Source organism: Pteropus medius, unplaced genomic scaffold, assembly GCF_902729225.1.
Source record: "Pteropus medius unplaced genomic scaffold, Ma_sr-lr_union100, whole genome shotgun sequence".
In the NCBI taxonomy this organism is placed as follows: Eukaryota; Metazoa; Chordata; class Mammalia; order Chiroptera; family Pteropodidae; genus Pteropus; species Pteropus medius.
The window spans coordinates 14,516,572-14,537,090 of record NW_024351729.1 but is presented as its reverse complement, the minus strand read 5'-3'; the positions used below and the strand labels follow the sequence as shown (position 1 = coordinate 14,537,090).

The window sequence follows — 20,519 nt, the reverse complement described above, 5'->3', positions numbered from 1 at the left end:
GCACTGACAGGTGATCAGAAGGTGTGAGAAGCCAGTGGTTGGGGTATTTGTTCTTCCAGCTTGCTTTCCCAGGGGGTGCGATCCCCTCCTGGAGACCACAGCTCTGCTGTTATCCAGCCGCTTCCGGTCCCCGCCTCCGCTCCTCTCACCAGAGCTGGTGACAGCTCTTGCCGTTGCTAGCCTCAGGGTGCTTCACCATCCTTTTTGGTTTCTTTCAGCCCTGCCCATGCCACAAATAAACTCTTCATTAAAGTCTCCTCTATTACCCCAGCTGGATCTCTGACTAATTATCATATGGTTTTTCTAGTGATCTATTGCCCTAAGGTTGAGATAAAAATGATTGTGTTGATTGCACATGGAAAGAGAATAGGATCTTATAAATTTTGAGCTATGCAAAAAGCAGAATTAAACAGAGACACTGAGAGAAGGCTTCAGAAATGCATATGCTTGACACTCAGAGTTTGCTTTCTAGGCAAACTGTCAGATTTTGCTCTTTCCTTCATCCTCCTGTAACGTTACACATGTCTTCATGTTAAGTGCTTGCATTGTCAGAAGAGCACTCAGAATAAGTAATGCTCCTCAGTGAGTCACAAATGGAATCCATGTCATGCAGCGTCGTGAAATGGATCTATAACTGGCTTTTTGTCCCTCAATTTGAGATGATCTAATTCAATTTCTATGATTTATGCCTTGAGAGAAGACACTTTCCGTCTCCTTCCTGAACTTTATTCTGTTTCTCTCTTACTCCCAAATTCCCTGGGATCTGAAAGAAATTCATTTCTGAAGGCAAATTTGAGCCTAATGCCTTGGTCTAGCTTTGTTTATAATTGCTTTGTTTTACTGTTGCTGCTAACACAAGAGATGTGAAGTATCACCAAAACCAATCTGCGTCTTTGGCATTAAGAGGAGATTTCTTTTGTAGGAAAACCAAACGATTGTTTTAGATGTTAGCTGTGCAAGTCATGAGGACGGTGTGAAAGTGGTGGGCTGGTCTGATTGCCAATGTCAACTGCTAATTTAAAGACGCGTGTAGTGCTCAAGTAGCTACTGCCGTGGACACTGCCCAGCTTAGCTCCCTCTTCCAGGCTGGCACACTATCCCCAGCTTCTGGGGCTTTTCGCCACTAATATTACATAGCTTCTCTTTCTCCAGAGAATTGCCCTGGGCCTGCAGGAGTCTCTTTGTAGAAAGTTACTGTCCTCTCCACCCAGCCTGAAGTCAATGATTGACATGACAGGTACAAAAGGCAAAGTTCCTTGCCTAAAGGGGTACACATCTGCAAGCCCTCCCTTCTTCCACTTTTTGTTTCCATCCTCTTCCCGAACCTGCTTCCCTCACCTTCTAACGGCCTCTTTCTTTCCAGTACATCCTCAGTAAATCGTGTGCCCTTGGATTCCTCTCAAGCTTTGCTTCAGGAAGCCTGGCCCTTCTGATCTTGTTGAAGAAATGTTAAGTGGGTGAGGTGGAGAGAAAAAGGTGCTCTTCCTTTTACATGCACGCAGTTGATTTGGCAGTGGCTGCTTCTCAGAATGCTCTTGGAATAAATAGATGCCATTCTGATGACTCCATCTGAGACATCTATAGACATAAACAGTTATTTAAGTTCTGACCCTAAACTGTCTCGAGATAGCTTATGTCACTCAAATTCTCTAGTCACAGAAACTGTTCTCTATGTGTCCTGCTGAGAGTGTGTTGCCAGATCTTTCATCCTTGAGCCTTCTGTTGCCGTCGTAGGTCCGTGGTATTTTTAATGACTTGGGAACATGGCCTTGGACTATCTGGGAACCTTTTGTTATTCCTCTGTGGGGAATGTCCTCCCCCTTCCTCTTTGCCAAAACAAGTCCCTCATGACACAGAAACCACACTCCTAAAACATTCTTTGAGGGACCCTGCCCCTCTCTGGCCACTTCAGTCTCCTGCACCCACCTGACATCCACTCGTTATAATTCCACAGAGCTATGCTCAACAAACTATGTATGTGGCATAACACCCATGAAGGGCACACATTTTAAGTGTGCAGTTCGGTGAATTTTTACATACTTTTTTCCCCAGGAAACCACCACCTGGATCAAGATCTGGAACATTTCCAGCACCCCATGGTCTTTCTCAGTCCATTATCATACACCCTCCAGTAAGAGGTAACTGCTATTCTGACTTCTAATAGCAGACTAATTGTGTCCATTCTTGAACTTCATATAAGCAGAATTATACAGTATATATTCCTTTGTATCTGGCCTCTTTCTCTCGTTGTTGCATCTGTGAGATTCATCCACATTGTTTGTTCTTTTGTTGATAGTATTTCTTGTTATATCTTTTTTAAGTCATTATTCTGTATGTTTTTACTGTCTTCCCTCTTTCCTTGCATCCCTCTTTAACTACAGGCTGTGTATTTTAAATATTATACATTGTGGACATTTAAAACTATTATGTGGGTGAATGATGACTAGATTCCAGTTCATATTGCTGTTTAGTGAAATCAAGCTTCGTCTTTTCTCCCTGTTGCATTGCACGTGTAGTTGAAATAGTTGTGTGTGGGGCTGAAGCATGTTTTACTGTAATAATAACAACAGTAATAAATATTTACCTATAAATATTTATTTATAGGTAAATAATCACTTTATCCAAGGGGTTCAGAGTGATTTTCAGTTTCTAGATCATTTTAAAATTTTTCTTTTAGACCTAGGCAGGAAAGCCATCAAGGTCCTTTTCCCGATGGGTGAGCTCAGACGCTCTAAGGTTAAGCCACCGACCCCAGATCCTAGAGAACATAAATGGTAAAACTGAAGTTATAATCTAGTTTAAGCTCACTCTTTCTCTCTTGGATTCAATCCCAGGCTTCTCTCATCTCTGGGAAGTGTTTTATTTAGGACTATTCCTATGGAGGCAATAGTTCAAATATTAGGAGAGGTTTAAAGTTTTGGAATAGTAGTATTATGTGAGTTCATGTTATACTATTGTTTTATTCCATGTGTGTGAGGGTCGATTGCCTGTCTTTAAATTAATTTTGTCCTCTACCTACTGTGATACTTTAATAGACTTTTTACTTAAATAAATCAGATGTAAGTTACAAATTTATAACTATGCTAAGGGGAGGTGTTAATTGATGCCTTTCCAGAGTAAAAGTACATGATGTTCTCATTTTCTGGGGAGTTTAATACACTGGGGACCACAATTCAGGAAATGCCACAATGATGACCACCTTCTTACCATATCTTTTTTTTTCCTTTTGGCCATAAGCACTCTTTTTCTGTTTCTTGTGGGCTCACATTTCCTATTTATAATAGAAACGAATGGGAAACAGGATTCATTTGATAAAGAAAGAAGTGATGTCCAACTTGGCCAGATATTTGAAGTCTTTTATGACATGTAAATACTTTCTATTTGATTTACAAATACATGCAGTTGGAACTATTCCATGTAAATAACATTCAGTAGACACTTTCACATGAATAGCTTTAAGACATAAGGGCTAGAGAAGACTTCTGACAAGTTTTGAGAGAATTCGTAAAACAATTTAAAGTCAAATCTATCTTTTCCTTGCTTGTCCTAAATATGGATTTTGTTTTTATTCATGTTGTTTGATTTGTGGTTTGTTGTATGGGGAGGAAAACTATTTTTTCTTTCTAGGTTTTTGGCTGAGGCCCCTGTTGCAAAAGACAGATGAACAAGAAAAAAGCGGCAAATTTAATTAATATTTTAATATAAGTTTTATGTGACACAGGAGCCTTCACGAATAAGTGAAGATCTGAAGAAACGGTTAAGCCTGAGTGTTTTTATACTAGGTTTGATGAAGAGTGGAAAGTTGTGGGAAGCTGAGATAGGACAAAGGGTTAAGGGTAGTAAACTGAGGGAAACTTAGCAAGGCCTGTTCATTCCGATTCCTCTCAGCATCCTTCTGTCTTCAGAGATAAGGACGCTCCTTTCCTCTGGATTGCACCTCTCAATTGAAGATCTTATGAACTGCTTTAGGGGGCATGGGGAATGTCACAGAGTCCTTCCTACACCTGCTGTTTCTCAAACTCCTTAAGCTTAAAATACAGGCATTCCTCATTTTATTGCACATCACAGATGTTGTGTTTTTACAACTTTTACCAGCCAAAGGATTAAAACTTGCTTTATTGCAGTTGTCTGGAACCAAATCCATAATATCTCTGAGGTATGCGTGTGTTCAGTACACCAGAGTGCTATATTTTGGGGTAGTTTGTTCTGATCCCCATAATTTGGTATATTGAAAGCTTTCAATTCCATCAGCATTTTAATGCGTCTTTATAAATGGACTAAAATGGGCCTTTCTCCCAATTTTTAGCTACTTTTCATTTTTCTTATTCAACCCAAATTCATGACTAGCATATTGTAATTTTCTTAACTTCTAGGGTGATTTTACAGGAAGTTCTAAGAACAACAGTATATATTAATGGCAACTGATTCCTCAATTTTGAGATCTGTGTAAGTTTTGTTGACCACAAACAAAACATCAGCCACGTATTCCTTCAGCAAAAAGGATTTCTTTGTGAAAAAAGAAAGGCTTGCAGCCATGCGAGCCACATGCAAACCCCCCTGCAAACAAAGGACAGGAAATTCTATTATAGAGGAGAAGAGGAAGTCGGGGGGTGGGGTCTGTTATAATCATAGAGTTCTTCCTATAAGGCTTTCCTGACCGACATGGGGTATAAGAGCTCCTCCTACAGGCCCCTCTGATTCCTGTCTTGGTTAAAGTTTGTCATTAAATTGACAGCGTTTTTGATTCCTCAAGCTCAAATCATGAAGATGCTGAACTAATGAGTAAATAACTATTCTTGAAAAACACACACAATAGTAAATATTAACAAAGGATCTGGTGATGGCACATATTAAAATCCAGGTAATTATGTTCTTTCGCTGTTTTTAAAAAAGATCGAAATGCCACATAGGCACTCAGTCCAGGGCTTTGCAATCTACTTTGTTCATTAGATTCTGTAACAATAAACAGAACTGCTATTCTGGAAGCATCTGTTAAACTAATTACATGGCTAATTTTCAAGTTCTAGAATGGGTGGATTTTTAATTGGTGAAAAATTTGATAACCAAGAGAAAGCAGGATCTAGAGAAGAGAGCCCATGATGAACAGAGAATGTAAGCAGGATCTTGATGGTGTCTATGTTTTATTTCAACCTGGAAATTAGACACTTTTACATGCAATATTTTTTTTTTACAAAACAGTTCGCAAATAAACAGTTAAAGTGGTTTTAGGTGATTAAAGCAATATAGAAAATTAGTTTTGTTATGGATAATCACCTTTGCTTCTCCTTTATTGATGAAAAGAGGTTTTCTCAGCGGGTTGTGTTATCTATTTTAGATGTTGCCTGATCTTGTTTTTTAAATGTAAATCAGCTTTTTAATCTTTTTTTATGTAAATTTGATAGCCCGCACCAGCAATTATTCTGCTTTGTTGCAGCTCCCTCTTTAGAACTGTCTCTGTTTTATGTTTAATTGTCCTAATTGTCCAAATTTGAATAAACCTGGAGAACAGCAATGGAGATCATTACTTGTTTTTAAATTTACAAAAAGGTTTAAGTACTCCTTCCTGAACTTCCCTTTAATTCTTTACACTGTTAATTATGATCTGGGAGATTGGAAAACCTTGTTATTGTCCCCAGAGCTGCCGCTCCAAATTATAGGTTTGTTTATTCTTGTTTTACTACTTTATATCAGACTTCTCCTTCTTATGAACATGATAAAAAGCTCATCAGAGACAATTTACATTCACTTTTTAATCAGTGCAGGATTTTAGCAAGGGGGTAGCTGCATGAAGAGGTACATTATGTGCTCTTAGAGATTGGAGCCAGTAACTATAGTCCAGGAAAGGGAATTCATCCATTTAATCTATCCATCTATCATCTATCCATTATCCATCTATTCACTCATTCTCCCACCCACCCTATCTATCTACCTATCTAGCCATCCATCTGGCCATCGATTTTTGGAAAGCTTGAACTGGATGACATATCAATTCAATGAGATTATGTCCTTATTTAATAATTTTTAGAAAATGAGCAGATTAGATTCTAGGTCAAATCTGACTGAATTTTAAAGTTGATTTAGTGCATAATTTAATTGGAGAAAGCAAACAAACAAGAAAACCAACGGGAGCCTTATTTCTGTTTATTGAGGTTCTTTATGTTTTGGAGTTTTATGTTTCGGTTTAGATCAAGGCCTTGTTCAGGAGACAGGCCACTTGATTTATAGCTTCCATAAAAATAATATATATGTATATGTATACATATGTGTGTGTGTGTGTGTGTGTGTGTGTGTGTGTCAGCCCAAAGCTCATCTATGTTTGGTAGACCTATGTTCCATACAAGTTCTCTAGCCAAGACACTTCTTTTTTGTCACCATGCTAAAGAGAACCTATTCTCACAGATTCACTCAGCTGCTCTAGATGCTTGGAATGACAAGGAGGTGTATTCATCTGGTCAGTCTGACATGCTGATTGGGTGGGCTCGGATATCAGTAAGAGAATCCTTCATATAATATAGGCAATCATGTTTAGATGCATAGATAACTAACCTGACTGATATTTGTGGTAAGATCTGTCTAGGTTCTTGCCTAAAGAGATTGAGCCTAGAGATGACTTAAACAAGTTACTGAAGTCCTCTAAGGTTATTTTTTTTTTCCTATGAGGCCAGGGCAGGACTGATTCTCAGAGATGCAATGTAAGAACAGACAAGCATCAGTGTTTTAAAGAAGCTCCATTATCATACACAAGGTCAGATCAAATGAAAATGAAATGTTCTCTCGTAACATCTTCGAGTTTCGGCAAGTGAATTCTAGTCATGCTTTGTATTCATAGACAGGAAATGTGTTTTCAGAAGGAATGAATAATAGATAACTACTTTCTTTGCTTTATATCTAGTTATAATTCTACAACTAACATAATATTAAATGAGTTCCCTTCTTCCCAGTGATGTTTCATATTCTAGTTATATACTGTAACCTCAGAACTCAACAGCTTGAAAAATCAAACAGGTGGGGAAAATGTATCTTTAATTTTCCTACCAATTTACCACCCCCTGCCCTCTTGCTCCAGATTATCTGCCCAGTTGTTAGGCAAATATTATATTCTAAGTCCCTTTACTCTCATAAAGATGATGGACCCCAGCCAATCTTAGCTCCAGTTTTTCAGATCCAATTTTTACTTGCTGGATTTTAAAACCAAGGTTCACTCTCACAGTGGTATGTTAAATACCTCATTTGCTGAATCGTACCTCAAATAAATTTAACAAAATTGTTTTTGAAATTGCGCGTAGTGTTCATTTTTAAAGTTACATATCTTATGAATAGTAATTTATGTCTGGTAAGAAATAGTAATAAAAACAGCCTAGTTTATAAAAATTATAGGCTATGTTGTTATATCTAGTATATTAATAGTAAGAAGAAAGGGAATCAGGGTCAAAGAATGACATTACTTTGACCAGGAAGAAATCATAGACATAATTTTATTAACTGTTCATTGAAGAATTGAGGAGACAATGGTTGTAAGAGATGAAGTGACTTGTTCAAGGTCACACAGCTGGTTAGCTCCAGAATTGGCCCTATATCTCACAGCTTTTGGCGTCTGGACCAGCACACTTTCCTTCACAACATGCAGCCTCTTAGTTTGTTGGTTTGGGGTCAGAAATATAATTAACACAGGGCAGGAAGCCTAGATTATGAAAAACTTGGAGGGGAGTCTAATGAAAATCAAGCTTTTCCTAAGGTCCTAGGCAGTTGACCTGTTCTGTGATATATTCATTATGTCCAGCTGTAACTGGAGTTTTGGCAAGTGGCTCGTCTTTCCTCTTTGACCACCGGGTTCTCTTCCTAAACTAGTGACTTTAGAATATACAGAGAGTGCACAAATTCTAACAGAGTGATAAATGTAATATGGTGATAGATAAATAAATAAATAACGATAAACAAAAACAGTACAGAAAAAGTAAAAAAAAATACAGAAGAAAGTAATACAGTAATAAAAATAGTTCAATTCTGAGAATTTTGATGTGAGGTGATGAAGCAATGGATGGGAAACACCCATTCCAGAAGTTTAGCTGTGATAAATAAAAAGTCATATTTAGTGTCGAAGGGGAACAGGATAGGCCACCCCAAAATGTGCCACTTTGGCATGTGGATTATTTTGAGCTGAAAGCAACCAAGACCAGTAGACTTCGGAAAAACTTTAACCTATCCCTTAACTGTCTAAAAGAATTTAGATAAGGGGACATGCCTAGAACTAGAGCTGCTCCCAGAGATAACTTTTTTTATCTGAAAGACTTACCTGCATACCAGGCAAACATCTGATTACCAAGCACCTGCTCTTGTTATTTTCCAGCAAATTGTTCTCCCCACCTTTGAAGCACCAGGCCCCTATTCCATTGCTTAGCTCGGGACGGCATGTAAGCCTCAATTGCCTGACTGCTTTTGAGTCTTATCTTTGGGGCTCCCATACATAAGAAATTAAATTTGTTTTTCTCCTATTAATCTGTCTTCTGTCAATTTAGTTATTAGACCAGCCAAATAACATAGAAAGGAAGAACAGAAATTTTTTCTGCCTGTGTCAAATGATAATGTAAAAGTATAGCTGCTTAAAAACCAAGATGGTTTGGATACAAAAGGGTTTAGGTCTTTGTTGCAGACCTGTTGGCCACATAGATGGCATGAGATGCAGCAGAGCCCTAAGGGATTTTAAATTAACATCAAGCCCATACAGAACCTTTTTAAATATATACACACAAGCAATATATGTGTCTGCATGTATATGTACATGTAAATATACAAGGGTTTGGTTTTCATTCCACAGTATGGGATTCTTTAGTTGTATTTCTAAATCTGTGATAAGTACTATCCCAGGAATGGTTTGAGATGCCAAGTGGATCTCGTTAACAATTATAGTAAACAAGCTGAGAGAGGCTAGGTAAGTTGTACCTCTTACAGAATAGCTCATTCCTCCCTGGCTGGGATATCCATTACCCATTTCTTCATTCCTACCTAATAATCAATGTCTTCTCACGCGGTTTTGGACAACTGACTCTTCTGTCTTGATAGATATTCTTGGAGCAGCTCCTATGCTTATATTATGTCAATTAGCACCAGTATAAAAATTATTTCCTAATATCTCTCTTCAGTGGTAATGTGGGGAGAGGGATCGTGATGAGACTGCCGTATGGCTCTGGTGACACAGTCTCTTAGGGTGTCACTTCATTTGAGCCACCATATTAGAGTGAGGACACCGGATGTTTTAAGTACTCCTAGATGTGATCATTCTTTTGGTTATTGACTCATTACCAATTCCAGTTGACATCAGAATGCCATCATTTGAACTTATATTTAATTTACCTTAGTATGTATTTATAATTTACATTTATATATTAATTAATACTTATATTTAACATATATTTTAATGTCTATTGACTTAATTATTTGCATTCTCTATCCTGAGAACTCCTTTCCTGATATTAAGTTACCTGGGAGGTGAATTTTAATCAGAATGCTGATTGATGAGCATAGAGTACAAATTGCCTGGGGAGGATGGTTTATGTAAACTCTGGAAAAACCTGATCAAATTTCCCTTCTTCCTAACTGAATAGACTGCTTTGATGACCAGATAATAGAATATCCAAATTCAGTACCCTTTTACTATTGAAAGTATGAGTTCTTTTGAAGTGGAGAAAGTGACGAGGAAAAAAACTTGATAAGTTGTGTGTGAAAGACAGAATGGCTCTCCAAATGTCCAAACCTTGATCCCTGGAACCTGTGAATATGTTGCCTTACATGGCAAAAGGGACTTTGCAAATGTGATTAAGGTTATGGATGCAGATCATCCAGGTGGACCCAATCTAATCACATGAACCCATAGAAGCAGTGAATTGTATTTTCTGTCATGTACCTGTTTATATTTTCTACATCTCAACATTGAACTTCTTATATAATCAGGAAAAAATGTTTTGAATTTAGATGAAAAGAAAAAAGGAAAATAGAAACTAACTCCCCAAACTATAGGACCTGAAAATGGAGCAGGCTGGTTGGAGGTAGACAGAGAAGGAGATGGCAGAAACTTTACTTGCCATAAGTATTTAGATTGCAAGTGGCAGAAACCAGATTGGGTCATGGGTCATATGCCCATCTTTGGGCCAGTTATAGTTTCCAGAAGGGTGATGCACCAACTCCTGAGTGGAAGAGCCTCCAAATCCTCGTGTAGTATGGGTGAGGCAGATACCCAAAAAAGCTTAGGGGCGTTAACAGAAGGAGGAGTAAAGAAAGGCTTACTAGTCAAAACAGGCTTTCTTACTGAGTCTCCAGCCCTAATAGAAAAAGAGGCATGGTTGTGGGGCATGGGGAGAAATAAAGAATGTCAGAGAAGCAATAAAGATCACGATGAGCTCAGTTTTAAATACATTAAAGTCTTGGTGTCAGAAGTTGTCTCCAGTTTAGATGCTCTAAAGGCAATTGGAAATGGGTTAATAGAGAGGTAGTGAGATTTGCAAGTCATCTGCATTGACATGGTAACTTAAACCATTTTGTTAAGTCTGTTTCTATGTCAAGGGACAAAAATTGATCTCAAATTACTTTGAACCAAGCAACTGAAAAAGTCCAGGGTAAAACCCAGAAGTTCAGCTGGATTTAGATGTTTAGACAATGGTGTCAGGTATCTATCTGTCTTGCCACATCTTCCTGGTTCTGCTTTGTCTGTGCTGACTTCATCCCCAGATTTGCCCTTCCCACATGATGTCCTGAGGACCGTCAGAGATCTCACTCAGCATTCAGCCTACCAATTAAATGACATCAGCGGAAAGAGAGCACTACCTTTGCAGCAGTCCCAGGAAAAATCCTGGTGCTGTTCGGATTGTCCTTTGGCCGCATCTTAAACCAATTTCTATGGCAAGTGAGAAAAAAAATACATGGATGGACCAGCTCTGGATCACATGCCTAACCCTGAGCCAAGAAGAGGGGTCAGCAAAAGTGTGTCAACTGAAGGTGAGTGAAGAGCATAAAAAGTCGGCTCAGAGAAAAGTCCTCCTCCCTTACCTCTTTCTTTTGACTGCACCATTGTTTCTACCCAGTATATTGATTGAGATGGTCCGTCCCTGCTGCTGGGCACTCTCTGACTACTCACTTACCCGAACTGGATTTGTGCATCCACTTCCTTGTCCTTATTACATAGAGAGTGGTTCAGTGTCCTGGTTTGACATCTGTATAGTTCTTCCCTAATGAAAATCCTAATGCAGTTGGTTTTCCTCCAAATGTGTGCAAAACATATTATACTCCTTTGATCAAAATTATGCAAAGAACCAGATGTTTACTTTTCATTACATCTTACAGATAACAGTTGGTATTTGAATGCCCTACCTGGTGCTTCATTGTCCTTGTCCTTTGAATTCTGTGTTGAGGTGTGTGTTCACACACACAACTGTGTTTTTTTTTTTCTCAGATTATTTTCTGAGATCGTTTTCTGTTCTCCAGCCTGATTATTTAAATCTTTATAATCTAACTCAGAAATCACCCCCCCACCTGAGTTTGTTCCCTCTCACTATTTGTGTAATTATGAATTTGAGCTTTCTGATGAAATTATAATAATAGCTACTCCTCACTTAGTGTTTGCTGCAAGACTCATTGGCAGGGAACTAAGTCCTTTGCATTTATTATCTCATCTTTACATAGAGTTCTATATTTTCTCTTCAGTTTTGGATATGCTTATTAAGTATAGTCTGACTCTCCATGTAGACTTCATGTTTTCTGAGCGCATGGGTCATGTCTTCCTCATTCATTTGTACTCTCCCAGCACCATACACACAGTATTTGGTGTAGTGCCAGGGCTCTTTGCCCATTGCCAATTGACTGACAAAATATTAATAAAAGCTGAAAGTGTAAAGTATTACACTTCTTTTATCTACTGATTTTTTTGTAGCTAGCTGCATCCTAGGAAGACTTTGTTGGCCTGAGGACTTTTAAAACTGGTCTGCACCATAACTAGAAATAATTGTTCTTATGATTGAAACTAACAACTATATAATGCCTGCTAGGCATAATGCCAAGACATGATTTGATTTCAGGTTAAATTTGCAGCTAAGTTGATTTTGCGAAATATGCCCACATGTGTTCAGACAGTATGAATGCCCTCCCTACCTCCATTCACCCTAAAAATGCACTTGTTCACAGAGTTAAATATCCTTTGCTTGTTGGAATATTTGACCCTGTGCATTTATGGCTGAAGCTTTCAAGACTAATTAGAAAAAATTGTTGTTGATCAGCATCTGCCAAATGTAAAATGCCATATTCAGATGCCTTTAGGATGTCCATAAAAACAGCCAGAAATGGGGCCATGGTATTTATCAAGTCAAGGGAGACTCATGCCTAATAACAGTGAGTTGTTTTATGCTGTTAAGAAATGAGCAGATCTGTCAGGAGAATGTTCAACATAAGCTAATGTCAAACTTGGTGGAATAACTTACTCACTGCAGGGTTCCCATCTGTGAAGTCGCTGGGGACGTGGCTGCCTCCATGTGATATTTCAGATTTGTCAGTTAAATTAGATACCCAAGGACAAAACCAACTGACAGGGCATTATGGGACACTCCTGGAGGATTCAGAATCTAAAATCCCATGGATAGGTCCCTTTCAGTTTTGTTCATGCTGATACTAGGGGTCATGTTGGTTTTATAAGAAAGCAAGAGATAGAAAGAAAGCCCACGGTCAGCCCTCTCAAGATTATCAGTGGCAATATGCCTAAATGCATATTTTGTATGACTGGAGTGGGGGAATAGCTTTATTTTGTTTTCCAAGAGGAAAGTCCAGAATATTATCTTCAAGGAAGAGTTCGCAGGTTTTTAGGAACTGGATGTCTTGGCTGCACTAAGGCAGGCTACTGTCAGAGAAGTTATGTTTATGGGATACTGTTTGAAGTTTTACCAGTGTTTCCCCATGACACACCAATCTGAGGGTAAAAATAGGATACAATAACAAAAAACAGCAAGTTTCCGTTTTGATCTCCTTTAGCTACTATAAGGAAAACAATCATTTCATTTATTCTAGTTTATTTTACTTCCTCTTTTTTCATTGCCTTCCCATACCCCCACCATTTTCCCCTAGAGGGCCTTCAGATGATCATGGGTGTGGGGTAAGAATATCCTCAGTAAGAGAATATAGAAAGTATATGAACACACTACCGCAAACTGCCCCACCCCACCACCTCTCTTCCCACCAACACCGCTCTAAAGTCTTTGGATCAAGTTGTTAGGTCTCAACTTTCTTCTTTTAGGGTAAGTTATTTCCTAGGAAGTTCCTTGAACATTAATGAAAACAGGCTCCTGATGGGTTTACTCTGTTAGTCCCCAGATCCAACCAGATATGTCTAGTTCGTAAGGTGAACACAGTCAACTGAGAAAGCTCTGACCACACTGCAGAAGGTTAACTGTCTCAGCGACCTCAAGATTTAAATGTCAGATGGTGAAATTTGAATATTGACCAGACCATGGTAAGTAAGTATTTTACTTTAGGTTCCTCAGAAGCAGACTCTGAGGCAAGGAGTCAAGAGGAAATAGTCAATTGGGGAGGTGACCCCAGGAAACACTTACATGGAGTGACAAAGTGAGACAGAAGAGAGAAGCCAATAAAGGGTGTATCACTTTAGACAACTGGAGCTTATTCTGCCCAGGAACTCAGGGATAGAGTGTAGAACATACCTTAGAGTTGTCCCAACTGAGAAGTGAGGAGGCTGGGATATTTATCAGCCAAATGTCCTCTGTCGATGGTTGCTTCCAGGGACATCAACACCCCAGTATTTACAGCTTGCCCTGTAGGAGTGCTGACTCATCTCTTGAAGCCAGAATACATAAGCAGAGAATTATAGGTATTCACAGTTAGCAGCCTTTGATGTGTAGAGGTGAGTAGATATGGATGGCGGACTGACCAAGCCTATTATAGCAAGAGTGAGGAAAGGAACAGGAGGCAGAGTAATAATCAGGATCAGCAGAAAAATCCATCTTTTTTTTTTTTTTTAAATCGGTGCATTAACAAAGTTCATCTCAGACAAAGAAAACTGGGAGACTGGCAAGTGAAAGTTTTAAAATATTTGTAGTTTCTGCAAGGTAACTAACACTCACTTGCTGTTGGGTAGGTATGGAAGAAATTTTAGCAAGAGAAGAGAAATTTGATCGACAGATAGGCTCAAAGAAATCTGATTGTAGAATACACTCTGAAATTATCCATTGTGGACTTAATCTCTCTGCACAAACCCAAGAGTCCTTTAGCTAATTCCTTTCCAAATGAAGGAGCCAATCAATGTTCTTTCAGGGGAGAAAATTACTGGAGAGCCTAGTATGTGTTTTGATGCCCTAATGAGGCACTATGAATTACTCAACCCAAACCAATTAAGTCTTAGCCCAGATAGAGGGCTACTGAAGAGATGAGGACACAGCATGCAGTTAGGGCAGAATTAACTGCTTCCATAGCCTGGAAACACGCCTGGGGGAAAGCCAAACCTTGTAGGAGCTCTGCTGTCCCTAAAGCTGGCAGTCAAAACGTGATCCAGCCTAATCTTAGCTTTTGACGCTTTTGCTTCTTTGGCCTTAAATTTTAAAAATGTCTGTAAAACATAAAATATGTTTTGAACATTACATAAGGCTATTAAGAGAGGGTGAATCATGAAAACATGGTATGTCAGAGACAATAAAGTAAGTGAAATGAATTGCCACTGACTAGCTGCCTGACCTTGGGCCAGTTGCTCAGTCCTTTCTTGTCAATCAAATAGGAAATTATAGCCCAATAATGTGGTTTTGGATTGCAGCTCAATAAGCAAGCTCTAATCTCTTGGTTATGCCTTACTGTACCATGAGAAACCAAGCACTTATTTTTATTTTAATGTGATCTCTTCCAGTGGACTGTGACTTCCTAAAGCACCCAGCACAATGCCTGGCTTGGCTTAGGAACTTGAGAGCCATGTGTTGAATAAATGTGAAATGAACAGTGGAAGAAGTTATTTCAAATATTCTGATGCACCTAGAAATATGCGAATAAACATACCATCAACACAAATAATTGTTTTAAAGAGAATGATGGATATTGAATTTTTATACGGCTCATGTACATTAGTGGGATAGAAGAAGCATAGCAGAGGGGTACGATGAGTGAGGTATGTTGTGTGGTGACAAAGATACAGCCTTTCTAATCAGGCAGCTCTGGGCTGGAATCTAGGCTCTGCTACTTGCTAGCTGTGTGTCCTTATGCAAGTTACCTGACTTCTCTGGGCTTCAGTTTCTTCTGGTCCTTGTAGGTTGCAGTACGGATCTTGTAACCCTGCAACATCTAGAAGGGCTTGAGAAACAGAATATTACTTAAAAGTGCTCAGCCTAAGAGGATCACAAATACACGGAAAGTCCAAGATAAATTGAAAACTTCTTCCTTCTATTGGGTTGCCTTTTAGGCCTTCTGAGTCAGTCTTTGGTGGGTATCAAAGCGTCCTTTTTTTTATCCTGATCTCTCTTTTGTTCTGCCTCTACCATCTCCCCACCTTTGCCCCCTGCTCCCGCCTGTGTCCTAGCTCCATTTTTTTGGCACTAGGATTGTCCAAGGCTGGTGAAACTCTTGCTCCTGTTTCCATCTTTAGAGGGCAATGATGATGGATCATTGGAAAAGATGGTGTGTTCTCAGAGTCCTCCATGTATGGAGGTGTTCCCTGTGTAACAATTATTCAAAGTAGAACATCTTTTTGCTCCTATTAATCACTTTTTGTGATATCACTTTGAGTAATGATGCTGAAGTCACTCTCTGTGGTCAAGGTGGGAGGGGACAGAAGGCATGACGGGAACAGAGAACCATTTGACCACACTTACATCTTTCCAACACTTGTCACAGAGTTGATGCTCAAGACATAGGGGCTACGTTCATTCTTCACGGTGTTAGATAGTGATCAGGGGACACTTTTTACCTCTACTTATTTCACCTCTTTAAACTTGTGTATCGAGCAAACAAATCCAGAGTGGTAAACAAGTCTCCACATCTCACTAGGACAGCAAAAAAGACGGGTGAAAATCACACTATTGGGTCAGTACTAACCCTTGGGCAAAGACCTCTGATCAATGGATTAGATTTACCTCCATCAGCCTCCAAGTGAAGTTTGACACCTTGTCTGCCTTTCCGAAAGAGAGGCCATCATAGCATCATTAGCATGTGAGCACTTTCCTCTAAGGGGGAGTCCCTCTTTTTCTCCCACCATAACCAAGGAAATGATCAACAACCAGTTGTCTCAGAAATCTTGGGAAACTTTCTGCTCTTAGGTCGCTTTAAATAAAGGCTACCCATGAGAAAGCTTTTGAAAAATGCCTTTTTTATCTTTTATTATGAGATCATTTACTATTCAGTTTTCTTTTTGTTTACATATTTCAAGAATTTAAGCAGTACGAGGATCTTAAAGCAAATCTAGTTCAACTCCCCTTCACTTGAAAGAAGAAAAAATGTAAACTTTGATTTGCTACAAATCCTCCATATCTCTTTTATTTTTTCCTTCTTCCTGTATTTTTAGAGGTCAAGATCTTTGTCTGGGGGTGGGGTGGGGGGGAGGAATCTAAAACTTGTATGCCTGTAGACTATTTTGTACAGACTGATGTTTTAAAAAATTCCTTAAGATAAAACAAAATTCATGGTTGAAGTTATGTAGCCTGCTTGGTGAGGTGGTGACATGGCATAATGCTTAATATAGCTTATGTTTATTTATTTTTTTATGCCCATATAATAGCAAAAAGACACAATGACATGGAGAGCCATAAAGTCAAACAACTTTCCCATTTCATTTTATAGCACAAGGCAGGAAAAGACACGATTTGGTATCTTGACCATTTTTATAGGAGTTCCGAGACAGGTTAGACATATCTGAAATATGTCCTTCAATTCTTAGAGCTCTTTCAGGCCTTCCTGCTGAAGGATGTTCCTTGGAGAAATACTCTTATAAATACTGGATGTTTTCATTACTGCGTGTGGTTGATTCAGCCTGTTGGCTACATGACAGTGAGAAGAAGTGCCTAAGAAACGACTTCATATAGACCGCGTTCAAACAGTCCCTAGAGCTCCCCAGATTAGAATGACTCTAGTGGGAGCACTTGGAAATGAATGTCCATATATCACTGGGGTCTTTTAAAAAAGGTTTAAGGTTCTGTAGGCTGTCTCCCTTAGTGCAGTGAAATGATGGAATGATAGCATGTATGGAGATGAATTTCTACCTATGAAAATTTTCACTTCTCCTTATTGAGGAAAGATACAAAATCGATAATTCAGCAAAACAACAAAACAAAACAAGCCCCAAACCACACACACACACACACACACACACACACACACACACACACACCCCAAAAATAAAAACCGGAAAAACCACACACAAGGATATAGCAGGAGGATTTATTTGGGGACAAATAGTAAATATGGGGGGGCACATATTGTAGGTTCAATTTGGGTAGATCTTTAAAAAGTTATATGTTATTTAATATAACAACAAAAGCAACAACAACATTCCATGTTTATATAGCTCTTTACAATTTTCATATATTCTTCTTTTATTTGAGCCTCCAAATCACCTTCAAAGATTGGTGATGCTTTTACAGATGGTGAACCTGAAGCTCAGAAAGATAAAGTGATTTGCCCAAGGTTGCACAGCTAATTGATCTCTAGAGCCTCTGACTCTCAATCTGATGCTTTTCTACCATCCCACACTGACAAATAAAATATTGCTTCTCTGTTTTTGTAATATTGCCAGCGTTGTAAAAATATTACAACCCCCACTTCCCTGATCAAAAATTAACTACTCTTTATTGAATAGAGATTTTTATAGTGTGAAAGACTGAGGAATATGGTACCCTTGATACAGGGTGGGAAGGAATTGACTAAGGGGTGCATCATTTTCAGAGAGATGTTGAAGTGGTAATGAAACGTGCAATTTTGTAGTAGCTTATTGCAAAAATAAAGAAAATAATAGGTGGGTTGGTGGAAAGCAGAATTCTGAATTGAGAAAATTATTTACTATAATTAGATTGGTCGATGGGAGGGATAAAATTTATGAAGAAGGGTAACTTTTGCCTGCCAAGACAAGGGTAATACAACCTCATGTGCAGAATAAAGCTAATTGCAATTTGGAAGGACTTATTTTTCTCTCTTTACTTGTTGTTGCCCTGGGTATTATAAAAATTTCTATCAATCCACCTATATATTTTTTTCCTTGAAACACCTTAAATAATTTAGGAAATGTCGTCAGTGAAGTTTAAGAAGACGCAATACAAATAAGGCTATGGAAAAATTGGATTCTGGCTTGAAATAGAAAGCTCATCATTTATGAACATATCTGTCCTTTTAAAGAGAATGCATTTAAGACTGAATTGAAGGATGTTTTCTGGGTATTTAACAGATATAAAAGCCAACCAACCATAAAAAAACAAAACAAAATAAAACACTGATCCACAAATGAAAAAAACCACCAACTCTCTATGATACATAGTTAAAGATGAACTCAATGCTGGCCTTTATAGCTACAGATTCTCATCCACATCTTTTACCTCAGCTTCCTTTCTGTATGTTTGACCTACTCATCCTTGTCTTTCCCATCTACTGCCAGATCACCCTGTCAGGTCCAGAACAACTTCTCACTCATATACCTTGAGGCGGCTTCCTAATGTTTCTTCTTTCTTGTTTAATTTTGAAAAGTGTAAAAAATGTGCAGGAAATACAAAAGATAGTTTAACAAACACCCATGCACCCTTCGTCCCAAATATATGCTAACGTCAGTTCTGAAGCAAATGTAAACAATAGTTTATTTACACTTATTTTCGACTCATAAACTTTTTGGATCACGATGACCAATGCAATGGTGAATTTACGGGGGATAAAAGGTCTAGATCTAAAAATGTGCATATTTAAAACCAAAATTGAAAACACAAGTACTGATTTAGCACAGTGAAACTTCACTAGTTCAGATTAATTTTTAGAAAGAACTGAATTAGTGAAAAATCTAAATTATACCACATTTTTTAAATAAGTGAGGATGTGAAGTTTAATAACTTAAACATGTAACTAGAAAAAACTTAGCAAAAATTTTTTTTATAAAGTTGTTTTAAGAAGCAAATGAAAAATAATTTTTGATGTGCATAATACTTTCTTTTAGGTAAATGGATTCAGAAGTATTCAGAGTATGGTATTTTGAAACACTGAGTCTTTGGTAAATATTTATTGAATGAATGCATACTATTTGCCAGGTACTGTATTAGATACTGGAAATATAAAAATAAGGAAGCTCTGAGCTCTTTATGACAGGACTTTTCGTCTAGGAAAAGATACACATAGATAAGGCAGTTACTGTGCAACCTGGTAAGAAGAGACATAGAGGTAGACAAAACTTGAATTTTAAAAAAGTACAATGAGTTTTCTTAAACATTTTAAATAAAATTTTATGTTTACATTATTCGCTTACATGATAAATCTTTTGTGTCAGATAATGTCCTGCTAAATTTGTTATAAATTTCAAATGAGTAGAATGTGACTTAAAGATAGTTTACTACAGAATAATAAGAAAGAATGTCCATCTTCCCATATTTAAAGTATACAATTCAATGATTTTTAGTGTCCTAGTGCCATTTGTGTATGTGTGTTAATGTGAAATACCTTTATTATCTCAAGATAATTTTAAAAATTTAAAAAAAAATTTCATTTACAGTTGACATTCAATATTATATTGGTTTCAGGTGTACAGTGTAGTGGTTAGATATTTATATAACATGAAGTGATTCTCCTCGATAAGTCTAGTAAACCCCTGATACCATACATAGTTATAACAATATTACTGACTGTGTTCCCTATGCTGTACTTTACATCCCATGACTATTTTGTAACTGCCAACTTGTACTCTTCATTCCTTCACCTCTTTCACCCAGTCCCCCCAAAACCCCTCCCACCTGGTGACCATCAATTTGTTCTTATATCTATGAGTTTGTTTCTGTTTTATTTGTTTATTTTGTTTTTTAGATTCCACATATCTAAAGTGAAATCATATGGTATTTGTCTTTCTCTGTGTTACTTATTTCATTTAGCATAATACCTTCTATTTCTATCCATTTTGTCACAAATGGTAAAATTTTATTTTTTTTATGGCCAAGTAATATTCTATTGTACATATGTGCCACATCTTCTTTATCCAATTGTCTATCAATGGACACTTAGGTCTTGTTTTCTTATCCATTAGCTGCATTATGTCTTTTGATTGGAGCATTTAATCCATTTACATTTAAAGCAATTATCGATAGATATGTAGTTATTGGCATTTTATTATTCATATTTTAAATTATATTTTATTCTTTTTCTTCTTAAAGAAATCCCTTTACCATTTCTTGTAATACTAGTTTGGTAGTGATGAACTCCATTAGCTTTTTCTTGTCTGGGAAGCTCTTTATCTATCCTTTAATTCTAAATGATAGCCTTGCTGGGTAGAGTAATCTTGGCTGTAGGTCCATGCTTTTCATCCCTTTGAATAT

At 37.8% G+C, this 20,519-nt stretch overlaps 1 long non-coding RNA gene across 1 annotated transcript; it reads left to right on the top strand.

The window, feature by feature from the left end:
* The first annotated feature begins 9,446 nt into the window (after nt 1-9,446).
* LOC120587581 (uncharacterized) lies at nt 9,447-18,991 on the top strand. Its single transcript, XR_005649020.1, has 3 exons — nt 9,447-10,989; nt 13,341-13,486; nt 14,888-18,991. It is a non-coding gene; the product is annotated as an uncharacterized LOC120587581 (long non-coding RNA).
* The last annotated feature ends 1,528 nt before the right edge of the window (nt 18,992-20,519 follow it).